Source organism: Sminthopsis crassicaudata, chromosome 3, assembly GCF_048593235.1.
Source record: "Sminthopsis crassicaudata isolate SCR6 chromosome 3, ASM4859323v1, whole genome shotgun sequence".
Taxonomy (NCBI): Eukaryota; Metazoa; Chordata; class Mammalia; order Dasyuromorphia; family Dasyuridae; genus Sminthopsis; species Sminthopsis crassicaudata.
This window is the reverse complement of record NC_133619.1, coordinates 627,913,196-627,927,488: the sequence shown is the minus strand read 5'-3', so window position 1 is coordinate 627,927,488 and position 14,293 is coordinate 627,913,196. Positions and strand designations below refer to the sequence as shown.

At 49.4% G+C, this 14,293-nt stretch overlaps 1 pseudogene; it reads right to left on the bottom strand.

Annotated features, from left to right (window-relative positions):
- Positions 1–535: 535 nt before the first annotated feature.
- Positions 536–7,682, bottom strand: LOC141562564 (germinal-center associated nuclear protein pseudogene; annotated as a pseudogene).
- Positions 7,683–14,293: the final 6,611 nt, after the last annotated feature.

Here is a 14,293-nt window from a genome sequence, read left to right as displayed (position 1 = left end):
CTGCTTTTGGCAGCCTTAGGCTTTCATGCCAGCCCTCAACTTTGATCAGCCTCAGTTTCTCTCCCTATTTTCCATGTATCATATCAAATTTACTCATTTAATTAATAGTAACTTTTCTGAGTCTGGGATAAGAGTAAAATATTTTGATTGCCCGTTTCATTCAGACTGCATATCATAAATGTAAATATATCACATTTTTCATTCTTTTTTTTTTGTTCGTTTATTTTGTTTTTGTTTTTGTTTGTTTTTTCTTTTTTGTTTGATTTTTGTTTATTTATTTATTTATCTATTTATTCACTTATTTCTTTATTCATTCATTCGTTTGTTTGTTTGATTCTTTGTTTATTTATTTATTTATCTATTTATTCACTTATTTCTTTATTCATTCATTCCTTCGTTTGTTTGTTTGTTTGTTGGTTTTGTTAAGTCCCAGTCTTTATTTTCTTGATTTACAGCCCCAGTGGCAGCCACTGGGCAAGCATCGGCAGAGAACATGATTGTGTGCGCGCAGAGACCCTCCCCACTGTCCGGCTTGTCAGATGTCCACCATGTCCAGCAAGAGTTGGAGATGGTGCCGCTCCCAGACGAGCTCCTCCTGTCGAGTGCGCTGAATCAGGCTTTCTAAGTGTCTCAGCTTGTGGGTCAGAGAGCCGCCCATGGCCGGGGCCGGCCTCCGCCCCTCGGCGGCCTTCTGGTCCCGGGGGCTGCTGGGCGCTGACCCTCGGAGGACGGGCCGCAGAGCCTGAGGCGTCGATAGGAGAGCTTGAGGAAGGTAGACGGGGAGGGGGCTGGAGTCCGGGCCCTGCTCGGCGTCTCCCGACAGCCAGTGACGCAGCTGCTGTTCGAACCTCCTGCTCTCCTCCTTCTCCAGCTGCAGGCTGGCGGCCAGGCGCCCCGGGAGCAGCTCCTCGGCCGAGGCGGGGCGGGCCAGCTCCTGGGCGTCGGGCACAGCGGCCGGTTTGGCCGCTGTCGGGGGCCCTGGTCCCGCCGTAGGGAACGTGGAGCCACGACGGGGAGAGGCTCTTGGCGGAGCGCCAAGGCTTTAGGCCCAAAGGTCGGCGGGCGGGCCGCTGGACCACCTCCTTGTGGGTCTGCAGCCGGGCGTGTGCCCAGGCCCCGGGGACCTGGTAGCTTTGTAAGTGGCTCTTGAAAAAGTAGACGCAGATGTGCCCATCTTGGCTCAGAGCCTCTGGCGTGACGGGCAGACTGGGAGGCTTCCAGTCCCGCAGCTTGTGATTAATGCACAGAGCGATGATGTCATCCCACGGAATCTCCTCCCCACGGGGCCCCGTGTCGCCCAAGGCCCCCAGGTCTTGGTTCGTCCACTTGGCGTACGTCCGACTCAGGAGGTTGTCCAGCTGAGACTGCAGGATGGGCTGCGTCTGGCCACAGCTCGGGATCTGCGAGACGTAGCGGGAGATGGCGTTGCACGCCAGAGGCCAAGGAGCGCCCGGGGCGGGGAGGTCCACGGGGGGCAGCTGCAAGGAGAGAACGACCTTCTTCAGCCAGGCCAGGTGGCCGGGCGCGTTCCAGCGCAGGGGAGGAAGCAGCTTGTTGCCGCCCGGCTCGGCGAACTCCGTGATGGGCCAGGACAGCTGGCAGAGCTGCTCGGAGGAGGCCACGTCCGCCAGGAAGTGCAGCACGCCGTTGAAGAGCTCGATGATGGCGCCGGGCTCCTGCCAGGCCAGGCCGGCCACACGCCGCTCCTTGCGGTCCTGGAAGAAGCGCTCGCTGAACTCGCGCCTGACGCCGTCCTCGATGTACTGGGGCAGGGTCTGGCAGCAGAGCTCCGGGGAGCAGGGGCAGCGAGACACCAGCCACTGGACGGCCTGCGACACCCTGTTGGTGCCTTGGACATCGTTGACGGCAGCTGGGATCTCCAAGACCGTGTAATCCGAGAGAAGCTGCGAGGAAAGCAAGTCCCGAAGCCTCAGACCCTCCTCCACGTCCCTCACGCTGGCCCCCTCGCGGCCGGGCACCAGAACCACCAGGGGCACCGGGGGCTGCAAGGGCTTGGCCTGCAGCAGCTGTTGGAGCCGCAGCAGGGCCGAGAGCCAGCACGCGTCCTCCTCGGCCGCCACCACACTCTTGCCGCGGGGGGGCAGCACGAAGAGAAGGCCGCTGGTGCCCAGAAGGGCCTTCTGCGTCTCCGTGGCATCCAGGGCCCAGTCGCTCAACAGGCCGTGGGCCACCTTAATGCACACGTTGACCCGGACCGCTCGAGCCCCTTTGGGGCTCCAGGCCTTCAGCAGGGTCAGCGTCTGGATCCCCTGGGAAGCGTGACGGGCCCCCTTTTGGAAATCTTCCCCACCCATGAACTTGACCTTCAGCCAAGTCTCTAGCATCCTGCTGGGATAGCCAGAGGCGGGCTCTTCACTGTCGGCCTCTTCACCGTCCGGCAGCGCCAACACCAGCTTCCAGAACACCTGTTCCCGCTGCCCAGGGTAATGCTCGGCGACGAGGGCCGGCAGGTCCAGAGGGCTCCACACCGCTTCACTGAGCAATTGCTGGGAGAAAGAGTGAACCTTCATTGGATGGATCGTCTTGTTTCTCGTCCACTGTAACCTGGTGCAGGAGAGCCCCAGTTTTCCCGGGTGCCCCAGATCCGGGACTCCTTTGGCCAGGCGCTCTTTAGCAAGGGGACTCTGGGCACGGGGGGCCAAGGCCTGCAATCCGTTGCTGAGGTCCACACGGCAGGGGGCCGCGGGGAATGGTCTCCTCTGTCTCTGGAGTTTTTTCCGCGCTGCCAGGGCTTTCCTCCACCTCTGCCAGTATTGACAGAGGCCCTGAAGTTCCTGCAGGGTCTCTCGGGCACTCTGGAAAATCTCCTCTGGCAAGAAGAGATCCATGAGGCGATCGCAGACGTCTTCAGAGCAGCGGGCCACACAGGCCCTCCTCTCGGTCTCCAGGGCGCTCTCCAGCTCCTGGGCCCGTCTTTGTTCTTCAGCTCTCTTCTGTTCTTCTTGAATTCTTGCTCTTTCTTCCTTCAGTTCCTCAGCGGCGGTCTGCCTCAGCATGTCCCCGGTGGTGGTGGCCAGGAGCTCCTCCGTGAGCACTTGGGAAACCCTCCAGGCCGCAGCGGCGTAGGCAGCTCCGGCCTGGCCGACTTCTTCATAGTAGCCTCTGAGGACGTCCCGGGCAAGGTCTTCCACGACCCCCACGAGGTCCGAGTCGGTGTAGCTCGGCCGAGGCCGGGGAGCAGGCAGCTCGGGCCGCCCCACGGGCTGGAAGCGAGATGACGAAGCAGCCCCTGGCAGGACAGGGCCGGGAGCCCCGAGGGCTGGCGGCAGCCCGGCGCTCTGGGTCAGCAGCGGCTGAGGCAGGGGCGGGCAGGGCTGCGGCGGAACACACAGCGCCAGCGCTTCGGTCCCAGGGCTGCCTTCTTCCAGCTTGCCGCCTCCCCCCCTCTCCACAGCGGGTTTCTGTCCACGCGGAGCAGACTCGGGGGCCGCGCTCTCGCCCACGTATTCGTTGTGGGTGTTGAAGCTACACGCCGGGATGTGACGAGGGACGGGGGGTAACGGCCCCCCATTCACCACTTCTCCAACGGAGACGGCGAGCTTCTCGGTGATCAAAGGGCACTTCTTTGCCTTGGCTGAGCCCCCGGCTTCCAAGAAGGCGGACCGCTTCAGCTCCACGCAGCCATCAGACACCGCGAGGCCACAGGAAGTCAAGAAGTCGCTGGCTTCCTGGGCATCTCGAAACAGTAACATGGGCACCAGGTGATCCACCGGAAAGCGTGTGGATCTCCGAGCGCTCCCCGTGTAGGCCACGAGGAGAGCCCGCAATGCCTCTTTCCGGATCTGATGGAAGTAGCAGTGCAGGAGGCAGGCGTTGAGGTAGGAGGCAGAGCGCACCAGCTTGAAGAACCGGACAAAGTTGTTGCTGTTCACAACCGCCAAAGCCTGCACTGCAAATTTCACCTCGGGGGAGTTTCGCACCTCGGGCCGGAACTGCTGCACCTCTCTCAGGATGTCGCCCTGGTGGAGATGGAGCAGAACTTGGTAGCCTCGGAATTCCGCTTCCCGCGCACAGAGGACGCCCTCGTCGGCCAGGTCCTGGTACATCTCCTTAAGGCTCTGCAGGCACTTGGTCATGTTCTCCTGGTTGATCTTGGCGTCGAAGGAGCCCACGGGCTCCTCACACATCGCGTGCGCACAGTGGATGTGGAAGCGGGTGCACTTCTCCATCAGCGACACGGTGAGCGGGTCACCGAGGTGCTGCTGGGTGATGTCCTTCCTGATGGCGCGGGTCCTGTTCCACACAAAGTCGTACCAGTCGCGCGAGCTCCCTTCCCTCCGGTCCAGGACCTGAGTGACCAGGTAGTCCATGGTCATGCCCAGCACCCCGGAAGGACGCAGCTCCTGAGGCAGAGGCTCCTCCTGGTCAGCGGAGGAGCGGCTGTATTCCTTGATTGCCGCCGCGTGGTCCACCTGATCTGTGCCAGGGATCACTTCGAAAGAGCTCAGCTGCTTCCTGCTCTCTCTCATGTAGCGCTCTTTCTCAGGACACATGTCCAGGCACGTGCCCCAAAAGCCTTTGGCTTGGTCCAGAGCCGTTCTCTTCCCGCGAGCTTGCCTCAGGATCTTATCCCTCCGGTCCAGGAGGCGGTACTTGTCCTCCGACGTCTCGGCCACCGCGCCCATCAAGGTGCTCAGGCTGCTCACTGACAGTCCCGGCAGGTCTGAGCTCGGGATCTCAGGCCCACAATCCAAGGGCTCCCCCTCAGACTGCAGAGACTCGGGCTGCCTCGATTTCTTCACTGGACAACTCTTCCCGAGAAGGCTGCTGCTCTGGCCAGTTGCAGGTCTCCAGAGGGCTTTGGGCAGCGGGGAGCGCTGGAAACCAGAGTCTTCCCAGCTCTGACTCGCTATTTTCTCCTTTGGGAAAAAGGTCTTCTTCCTGGGACTTCTTTTGTTCTCGCGCCAAAAGAGGAGGACTCTGTGCAAGCCTTTCCCTTTCCCTTTCTTCCGAGCCCGGGCTCCAGAGGCGTGGTCCCAGAAGGGCACAGAGCCGAGCTTGCCTCGGCGCCGGGGATGGATGCGCCGCACCTTCCTCAATCGGCCAAAGTGCTCCTGCAGGATGGCTCTGTCCTTGAGGTAGTTGGGGATCTTCTTGCACTGAATGGCGGGGAGCTCGCTGGGGGACAGGCTGCTCGAGCTCTCCACGCTCTCCTTCTTCCCTCCGCGGCGGGAAGGGGTAGCCCTGCAGGCGGACACTTCCTGGCTCCTTTTGCCACCCATCTCCTCTTCCTTCAGCCGGGGGGCGAACAACGTGGACCAGGTGGCTCCCGCTCCAGCGCTTTGCTCCGTCTCACTGGATTCTACACTGCCCACTTCCTTTTTCATTCCTGTGCTTCCCAGGTGGCCGCCTCCTTTGTTACTCCTCAGCGTGTCCTGCAGCGTCCCCCCGAACGAGCCGCCAGCCCGTGGGCGAGCCAGACGAGGAGGGCGCTTCTTTCGAGGATGATCTCCCTGGGACAAGAGCTGCATGTCCTCCACACAGTCGTAGTTTCGTCTCCTGGGTGAGCCGTCGTGCTCTTTCTTCCTTTTCGGCCCCTTCACGTGGCCAGAGAGCGACCCTCCGTGGCCAGCAGCATCTCCCCTTCCTAGCTTGCCCTCTGCTTTGCTCCTACGAAAGGGCTCCCCTCCAGAGCCCGGGGAGGCGAAGCTCGTGAAGCCGCTCCCTGAACTGCCAAATGCTGGTTTAGGGCCCCTCTTTTCCTCCTCCACATTCTGACTTGGAGAGGCAAAAGTGGAGGAGGGAGGCTTGCTAGATGCGTTGAACAAAGGAAGACTCGGGCTGCTGCCTGAGCTGCTTGAGCCCTGGGAAAACGTGAAGGAGCCCAGCGCCTCAGGCCCCCCATTAACTGGGAAGGAGAAGGTGAAAGAGGCCGGACTGATGTCGCTCTCCATCTTCTCCGGCTCCGATTGGGCCCCAAAGATTGGTCTGAAGACTGAGCTTTCAGGACCCTTAAAGCTGAACTCGGATGCCCCCAAACTACAACCGGATGCCTCCCGGCTACGGTGCCCAAAGCCCGGTTTGCTGGGGAAAGTTCCGTTGTTGGTGGGCATCTTGAAACTAAATCCGGATGCACTGGGGGTTGCAGAAGGCGCCTCGAAAACAGGAGCCTGGGGGGCTCCGGAGGTGCCCGGGAATCCGAGCTTAGAACCTGAGGAAGATTGGGTCCCCCAAGAAGTCTGGGCCAATCCCGTGCTCTGCCCCGAGCCCACGGCGCTCGGGCTGGTGCCTGAGCTATTTGAGCCCTGGGATAACGTGAAGCAGCCCAGCGCCTCAGGCCCCCCACTAACTGGGAGGGAGAAAGTGAAAGAGGCCGGACTGATGTCCCTCTCCATCTTCTCTGGCTCCGATTGGGCCCCAAAGATTGGTCTGAAGACTGAGCCTTCAGGAGCCTTAAAGCTGAACTCGGATGCCCCCAAACTACAGCCGGATGCCTCCTGGTTACGGTGTCCAAAGCCTGGGGTGCTGGGGAAAGTTCCGTTGTTGGTGGGCATCTTGAAACTAAATCCCGATGCACTGGGGGTTGCAGAAGGCGCTGGGAAGACAGGAGCCTGGAGGGCTCCGGAATTGGCCGGGAATCTGAGCGTAGATCCTGAGGAAGACTGGGTCCCCCAAGAAGTCTGGGCCAATCCCGTGCTCTGCCCCGAGCCCACGGCGCTCGGGCTGGTGCCTGAGCTGCTTGAGCCCTGGGATAACGTGAAGCAGCCCAGCGCCTCAGGCCCCCCACTAACTGGGAGGGAGAAAGTGAAAGAGGCCGGACTGATGTCCCTCTCCATCTTCTCCGGCTCCGATTGGGCCCCAAAGATTGGTCTGAAGGTTGAGCTTTCAGGAGCCTTAAAGCTGAACTCGGATGCCCCCAAACTACAGCCGGATGCCTTCCGGCTACGGTGTCCAAAGCCCGGGGTGCTGGGGAAAGTTCCGTTGTTGGTGGGCATCTTGAAACTAAATCCCGATGCACTGGGGGTTGCAGAAGGCGCCTCGAAAACAGGAGCCTGGGGGGCTCCAGAGGTGCCCGGGAATCCGAGCTTAGAACCTGAGGAAGATTGGGTCCCCCAAGAAGTCTGGGCCAATCCCGTGCTCTGCCCCGAGCCCACGGCGCTCGGGCTGGTGCCTGAGCTGCTTGAGCCCTGGGAAAACGTGAAGGAGCCCAGCGTCTCAGGCCCCCCTCTAACTGGGAGGGAGAAAGTGAAAGAGGCCGCACTGATGCGGCTCTGCGTCTTCTCCGGCTCCGATTGGGCCCCAAAGATTGGTCTGAAGACTGAGCTTTCAGGAGCCTTAAAGCTGAAGTCGGATGCCCCCAAACTACAACCCGATGCCTCCCGGCTACGGTGCCCAAAGCCCGGTTTGCTGGGGAAAGCTCCGAGGTTGGTGGGCATCTTGAAACTAAATCCAGACGCACTGGGGGTTCCAGAAGGCGCCGTGCATTCAGGAGCCTGGGGGGCTCGGCAGGTGGCCGGGAATCCGACCGTAGATCCTGAGGAACACTGGGTCCCCCAAGAAGTCTGGGCCAATCCCGTACTCTGCCCCGAGCCCACGGCGCTCTGGCCAAAAAGCCAGGACTGACCGAATCGAAATGGTGGCTGAACCTGGAACGTTCCCAGGGAGCCACTGGTAGAAGAGGAGAGCAAAGAAATCACTTCCTCCTCTAAGTTTGTCTTCATCGCGGCCATCCCAGCAGCTCCTGGAAGCACGCACAGAAGGACAGGCAGACAAAGGTAGACGCCGAAAGGAATCAGACTTACCTGGCTTTCCCGGAAGTCAATCCTACCTGTGAATCTCCACAAGCCGGCTTTTCCTTTAGTCCTTGTGAATCTGCTCTTCTCCAAGTGTCCCCAGTCAGCACCAAAGTGGAATCTCAGATGCTCTTCTTCCTGAATGCTGGCTCCTTAAATCCTCCCAGAGAAGGGGCTTGTGGGAGGGAACTCCTTCTAGACCAATGAGCAAGCCCTTTGAAAGGTGTTAACTCCTTTCAGCATCCTGAAAGTGTCAAGTGCTTTTAAAGGTGCGAACGAAAGGTCTGAATTCTGCCCTACAGAATTGTTAGGTACCTACTTACCACCCAGGAAGGAACCTAGCTAGCATTCCCCCCTTTCTTTTGATTTAGCACATAGGGTGGTCATGACCTTGAAACAGGTAGACATTGCCCAAAAAGTTATCAAACTGTTCATACCCTTTGATCCAGCAGTGCTACTACTACTGGGCTTATATCCCAAGGAACTACTAAAGAAGGGAAAGGGACCTGTATCGGCCAAAGGGTTTGTGGCAGCCCTTTTTGTAGTGGATTGAAAGTGGAAAATGAATGGATGCCCATCAATTGGAGAATGCTTGGGTAAATGATGGTATATGAATGTTATGGAATGTTATTGTTCTGTAACAAGTGACCAGCAGGATGAATAAAGAGAGGCTTGGAGAGACTTACATCACCTGATGCTGAGTGACTTGAGCAGAACCAGGAGATCATTAGACACTTCAACAACAATACTGTATGAGGATGTATTCTGATGGAAGTGGCTATCTTCAACAAAGAGAAGATCTAACTCAGATCCAATTGATCAATGAGGGACAGATTCAGCTACATTCAGGGAAGGAACACAGGCAAATAGTTGTAAACTGTTTGCTTTTTTTTGTTTTTCTTCTCAGGTGATTTTTACCTTCTGAATCTAATTCTTCCTTTGCAACAACAACAACAACAACAACAACAACAACTACAACTACAACAAAATTCGGTACTGCAACATATATTGTATCTTGGATATACTAGAACATATTTAATATGTATGGAAATGCCTGCCATCTATGTGACGGGGTGGAGGGAAGGAGGGGGAAACTCAGAACAGAAGGGAGTAAAGGGATAATGTTGAAAAAATTACCTATGCATATCTACTTTCAATAAAATGTTATAAGTATAAAATTAATTTTTAAAAAAATTTTAAAAAGAAACAGGAATACATAAATCCATTACTATGGGAGATATTACACATAATTACATAAATTACACAAATACATAGCATCATAACACATGCTGGAAGTGATGTAACCAATAACATGATGAAATAGTCATAAATTGAGAATTTATACATGTCCATAAGTTTTAGAAATAGTCCAAAGGGAATCCATTCTCCATTAGTTCATGTGCCAATAATCCAATAATTCCTACAAGTTTTGAAATCCTACAATAGACTCATTAACAATTTTTTATCTCAAGGAATCAATGATCTCTGCTGGTTTTCAAGTACTTTAACAGTTTTATCTTGTATTAAGGAATCTAATGATTCCTGCTAGTTTTAAAGTTCTTTAACAGTCTCTTTATCAGCCATGCTCTTTCAGTGTCAGATGTTTCTTAGATCTTCTCTTTCTTTTAAGTTTTTGCTCATTGTCTTTCTATCTCCAGGTGCTTGTTGCCATCCATCTGTTTCCTTCTCCACCTGTTTCCTCATGCCTGTTAAAATATAAGCAAACCCTCTCTCCCAGGTAGTTAACCTACCTAATTTCCCCTTCTTTTGACCACTTTTTAAATCTCTTCTCATCATCTGGCAATCACATTGGAGCTGTTTGCATTGGACACAGCCCCATGGGTTTAAAAGGCGTGTATTCTCCCAGGTGAATTTCTCTCCATTTCTGATATCTGATTGCTTTTTGGCTGACTGATCAGGTAATCCCTTTCTTCCATGTGATAACTTTTCATCTGATAGATTACAGCAGAGTCCAAGACTATTTGGGTGTAACTTCAGTTGCCATCTTGCCCCATGTATCTTTTCATTGTGTTCTTGGAGCTGGGCCTCACCTCTCATTTCTCTGGGTCAGTCTACATTCTGAGGCCCAGTGGAAGCCCTTGTGACATTTTGGACATGGGGTTTTAGGTCTTCTTTCACCCTGTCTTCTCACTCTATCTTCTTATCTACCCTGAGCTCTTAGATGTCCAACTTTTCCACATTGAAAACATCAACGAGTTTCCCTAAAAATCCTTTGCCAGGAAGGACCCTGTCTTTCCATGTTCTTCATAGTCTGAGCATAATGAGAATTGCTGCCCACTGTAGCACAGCTTCTTATGATCTCCTCTAAAGAAGCATCTTTGTCTAGTCCCCATAGAATTCTTTTGCAAATCTCATGGGCATTTTCCATAGCCAAATGTCTAGTCATTATTTCTGTAGCTGCATTTTCTCCAATACTTCTTTTGAGAGCAGTTAGCAGACATCCCACAAAATCCGCAAAAGGTTTATTGGGACCTTGCTCTATTTTAGTGAAAGCCTCCCTTCGATCTTTCTGTCTGGGGAGAGAACCCCAAGCTTTTATTGCAGCCTTAGAAATTTGCTCATACACTCTTATGGGATAATCAATCTGTTCTGAATTTTCTCCATACCGACCTTCACCTGCTAGTTGGTCAAAAGTCAATTGTGTGTTAACTCCTATTTCCCTATTGCCTCTGACTTGAATCCTACATAATTCATGAAATTCTCAAAGCCACAACAAGTTTTGTCCAGGTTCTGAACATGTCCCTGCTATGGATTTCCAATCACTTGGGGTTAGGATTTCATAAGACAAATGAACTATTAACATCTTAACATAAGATGATGTGGCTCCATAAAGGGTGTAACCTTTTTTTTCAAATCCTTCATTTTATCCAAATTAAAAGGAGTGTCACTTCTCTTTTTTTGATCTGAAGAGTCAATCTCTTCAATTCCAGGCTATGCATCTATAAAATCTCTTACATCCTGTTCTTCTTCTTAGCCTTAATCAATGCTTTTTCTAATCTTGTCAGGCTGCTTAACAGGCAATTCTGCTTGTGTTTCTGCCTCTTCCCCTCCTCCTCCTTCTTCCAACACTGAAGGGTTAATTGAGGGAGGAGATGGGAAATGCTCTTGTTGCTCAAAATTGTATTTAACTCCATTGTTATCTGATTCATCCTTCTCACCTTGTTTAGTTGACCCCTCCCCCTATAGCTCCTTCTTCTTTTTCCTTTTTCTATAACTTAAATAATTTCCTAAAACCAGTTGAATTCTATTGTATGTTTGAATTGTGTCTTTCTTTTTATTCATTTTATAATTATAATTTTTTTTTGACATATGCATAGGTAATTTATAACATTATCCATTGCACTTTTCCGAATTTTATCCTCCTTCCCTCCACCACCTTCCCTAGTTGGCAGGCATGCCCATACATATTAACTATGTTATAATGTATCCTAGATACAATATATGTATGCAGAATCGATTTTTGTTGTTGTTGTTGTTGTTATTGTTGCAATGGAAGAATTGGATTCAGAAAGTAAAAATAAACTGGGAAGAAAAACAAAAATTGCAAATGGTTTTCACTCATTTACCAGTGATCCTTCTCTTAGTGTAGCTGATTGTGTCAATCTTTGATCAATTGGATGTGAGTTAGATCTTTTCTTGGTGAAGATGTCCACTTCCATCAGAATACATCCTCTTCACACAGTATTGTTCTTGAAGTGTATAATGATCACCTGCTTCTGATCATTTCACTCAGCATCAGTTGATGTAAGTCTCTCCAAGACTCTCTGTATTCATCCTGCTGATCATTTCTTTTTTTTTCTTGTTTCTTTCTTTCTTTTTTTAATAGGTGTCGAATTTAGTTTTTATTTTTTTTACTCTTTTAAAATTAATTTTATAATTATAATTTTTGACAGTATATAAGCATGAGTAATTATTTTTTATAGCATTATCCTTTGTATTCATTTTTCCAAATTTTCTCCTCCCTTCCTCTACTTCCTCCCCAAGATGACAGGCAGCCCCATACAATATCACATGTGTTAGAGTATAACCTAGATACAATATATGTGTATAAAGCCAATTTTCTTCTTGCACATTAAGAATTGGATTCCGAAGGTATAAGTAACCTGGTTAGAAAGGCAGTAGTGCTAACAGTTTACATTCAATTCCCAGTGATCTTTCTCTGGGTGTTGTTGTTTCTGCTTGTCATTGATCAATTGGAAGTGAGTTGGATCTTGTGTATGTTGAAGATATCCACTTCCATCAGAATATATCTTCATACAGTATTGTTGTTGAAGTGTATAGTGATCTTCTGGTTCTGCTCATTTCACTCAGCATCAGTTGATGTAAGTCTCTCCAAACCTCTTTGTAGTCATCCTGCTGGTCATTTCGTACAGAACAATAATATTCCAAAACATTCATATACCATCATTGACCTATCCATTCTACAATTCATTTTCTAGTTTGTAGGCACTACAAAAACGGCTGCCATAAATGTTTTGGCACATACTGGTGCCTTTCCCTTCTTTAGTATTTTCTTTGCGATATAAGTCCTGTAGTAGCACTGATGGATCAAAGGGCATGCACAGTTTGATAACATTTTGGGCATAATTCCAGATTGCTCTCCAGAATGGTTGGATTCTTTCACCACTCCACAAACAATGCATCAGTGTCCCTGTTTTAGCACATCGCCTCCAACATTCATCATTATTTGTTCCTGTCATCTTAGCCAATCTGACAGGTGTGTAGTGGTATCTTAGAGTTGTCTTCATTTACATTTCTTAGATCAAATCCAGTTCCAAATGATCAATGATGGACAGAATCAGCTGCACCCAGAGCAGGGACACTGGGAAATGAGTGTAAATTGTTTACATTTTTTGTTTTTCTTCCCAGGGTTTTTTTGCCTTCCAAATCCAATTATTCCTTTACAACAAGAACAACAACAAAAAAATCCAGTTCTCCACATATATATTGTATCTAGGATATATTATAACATACTTAATATGTATTGTAATGCCTGTCTTCTAGGGGAGGGAGTGGAGGGAAAGAGGGGAAATTTTGGAACAGAAGAGTGTACAAAGGGTAATGTTGTAAAAAAATTACCTATGCATATGTATTGTCAAAAATATTATAATTATAAAATTAATTTAAAAAAAATTTTTTAAATTGCATTTCTCTGATCAATAGTGATTTGGAACACTCTTTCATATGAGTGGAAATAGTTTCAATTTCATCATCTGAAAATTGTCTGGTCATATCCTTTGACCACTTTTCAATTGGAGAATGGCTTGATTTCTTTTAAATTAGAGTCAATTCTCTGTATATTTTGGAGATGACTCCCTTATCAGAACCTTTAATTGTAAAAAAAATGTTTTCCCAATTTGTTACTTCCCTTCTAATCTTGTTTGCATTAGTTTTGTTTGTACAAAAGCTTTTTAATTTGATGTAATCAAAATTTTCTATTTTGTGATCAATAATGATCTCTAGTTCTCCTTTGGTCACAAATTCCTTCCTCCTCCTTCCTTCCTCAGACACAAGTCTGAGAGGTAAGCTATCCTATGCCCCTCTAATTTATTTATGATCTTGTTCTTTATGCCTAAATCATGGACCCATGTTGATCTCATCTTAGTATGTGGTGTTAAATGTGGGTCCATGCCTAGTTTCTGCCTTACTAATTTCCAGTTTTCCCAGCAGTTTCTGTCAAAAAAGATTTCTATTCCCAAAATTTGGGATCTTTGGGTTTATCAAACATTAGATTAATATTTTTATTCACTATCTTGTCCTGTGAACCTAACCTATTCCACTGATCAACTAGTCTGTTTCTTAGCCAATACCAGATGATTTTGGTGAATGATGCTTTATAATATAGTTTTAGATCACGTACAGTTAGGCCACCTTTGTTTGATTTTTTTTTTTTAATTAATTCCCTTCAAATTCTTAACCTTTTGTTTTTCCATATGAACTTTGTTGTTGTTGTTGTTGTTGTTGTTGTTGTTGTTGTTGTTGTTGTTGTTTTATCTAGGTCTTTAAAATAGTTTTTTTGGAGTCTGATTGTTATAGTGCTAAATAAATAGATTAGTTTAGGGAGTATTGTCATCTTTATTATATTCGCTCGGCCCATCCAAGAGCACTTAATATTTTTCCAATTGTTTAAATCTGACTTTTTCTTCGTGGCAAGTGTTTTGTAATTTTGCTCATATAATTCTGGACTTTCCTTTTGGAGATAGATTCCTAAAGATTTTATACTAGCAAATGTTATTTTCAATGGAAATTCTCTTTGTTGCTCTTGCTGTTGGATTGTGTTGTTAATGTATAAAAATGCCGAGGATTTATGTGGATTTATTTTGTATCCTGCAACTTTGTTAAAGTTCCAAATTATTTCTAATAGCTTTTTAGCAGAATCTTTGGGGTTCCCTAAGTATACCATCATATCATCTGCAAAGAGGATAGTTGGGTTTCCTCATTACCTACTCTACTTCCTTTAATCACTTTCTGGGGTCTTATTGCCCAGCCTAGAATTTCTAATGCAATATTGAATAGTA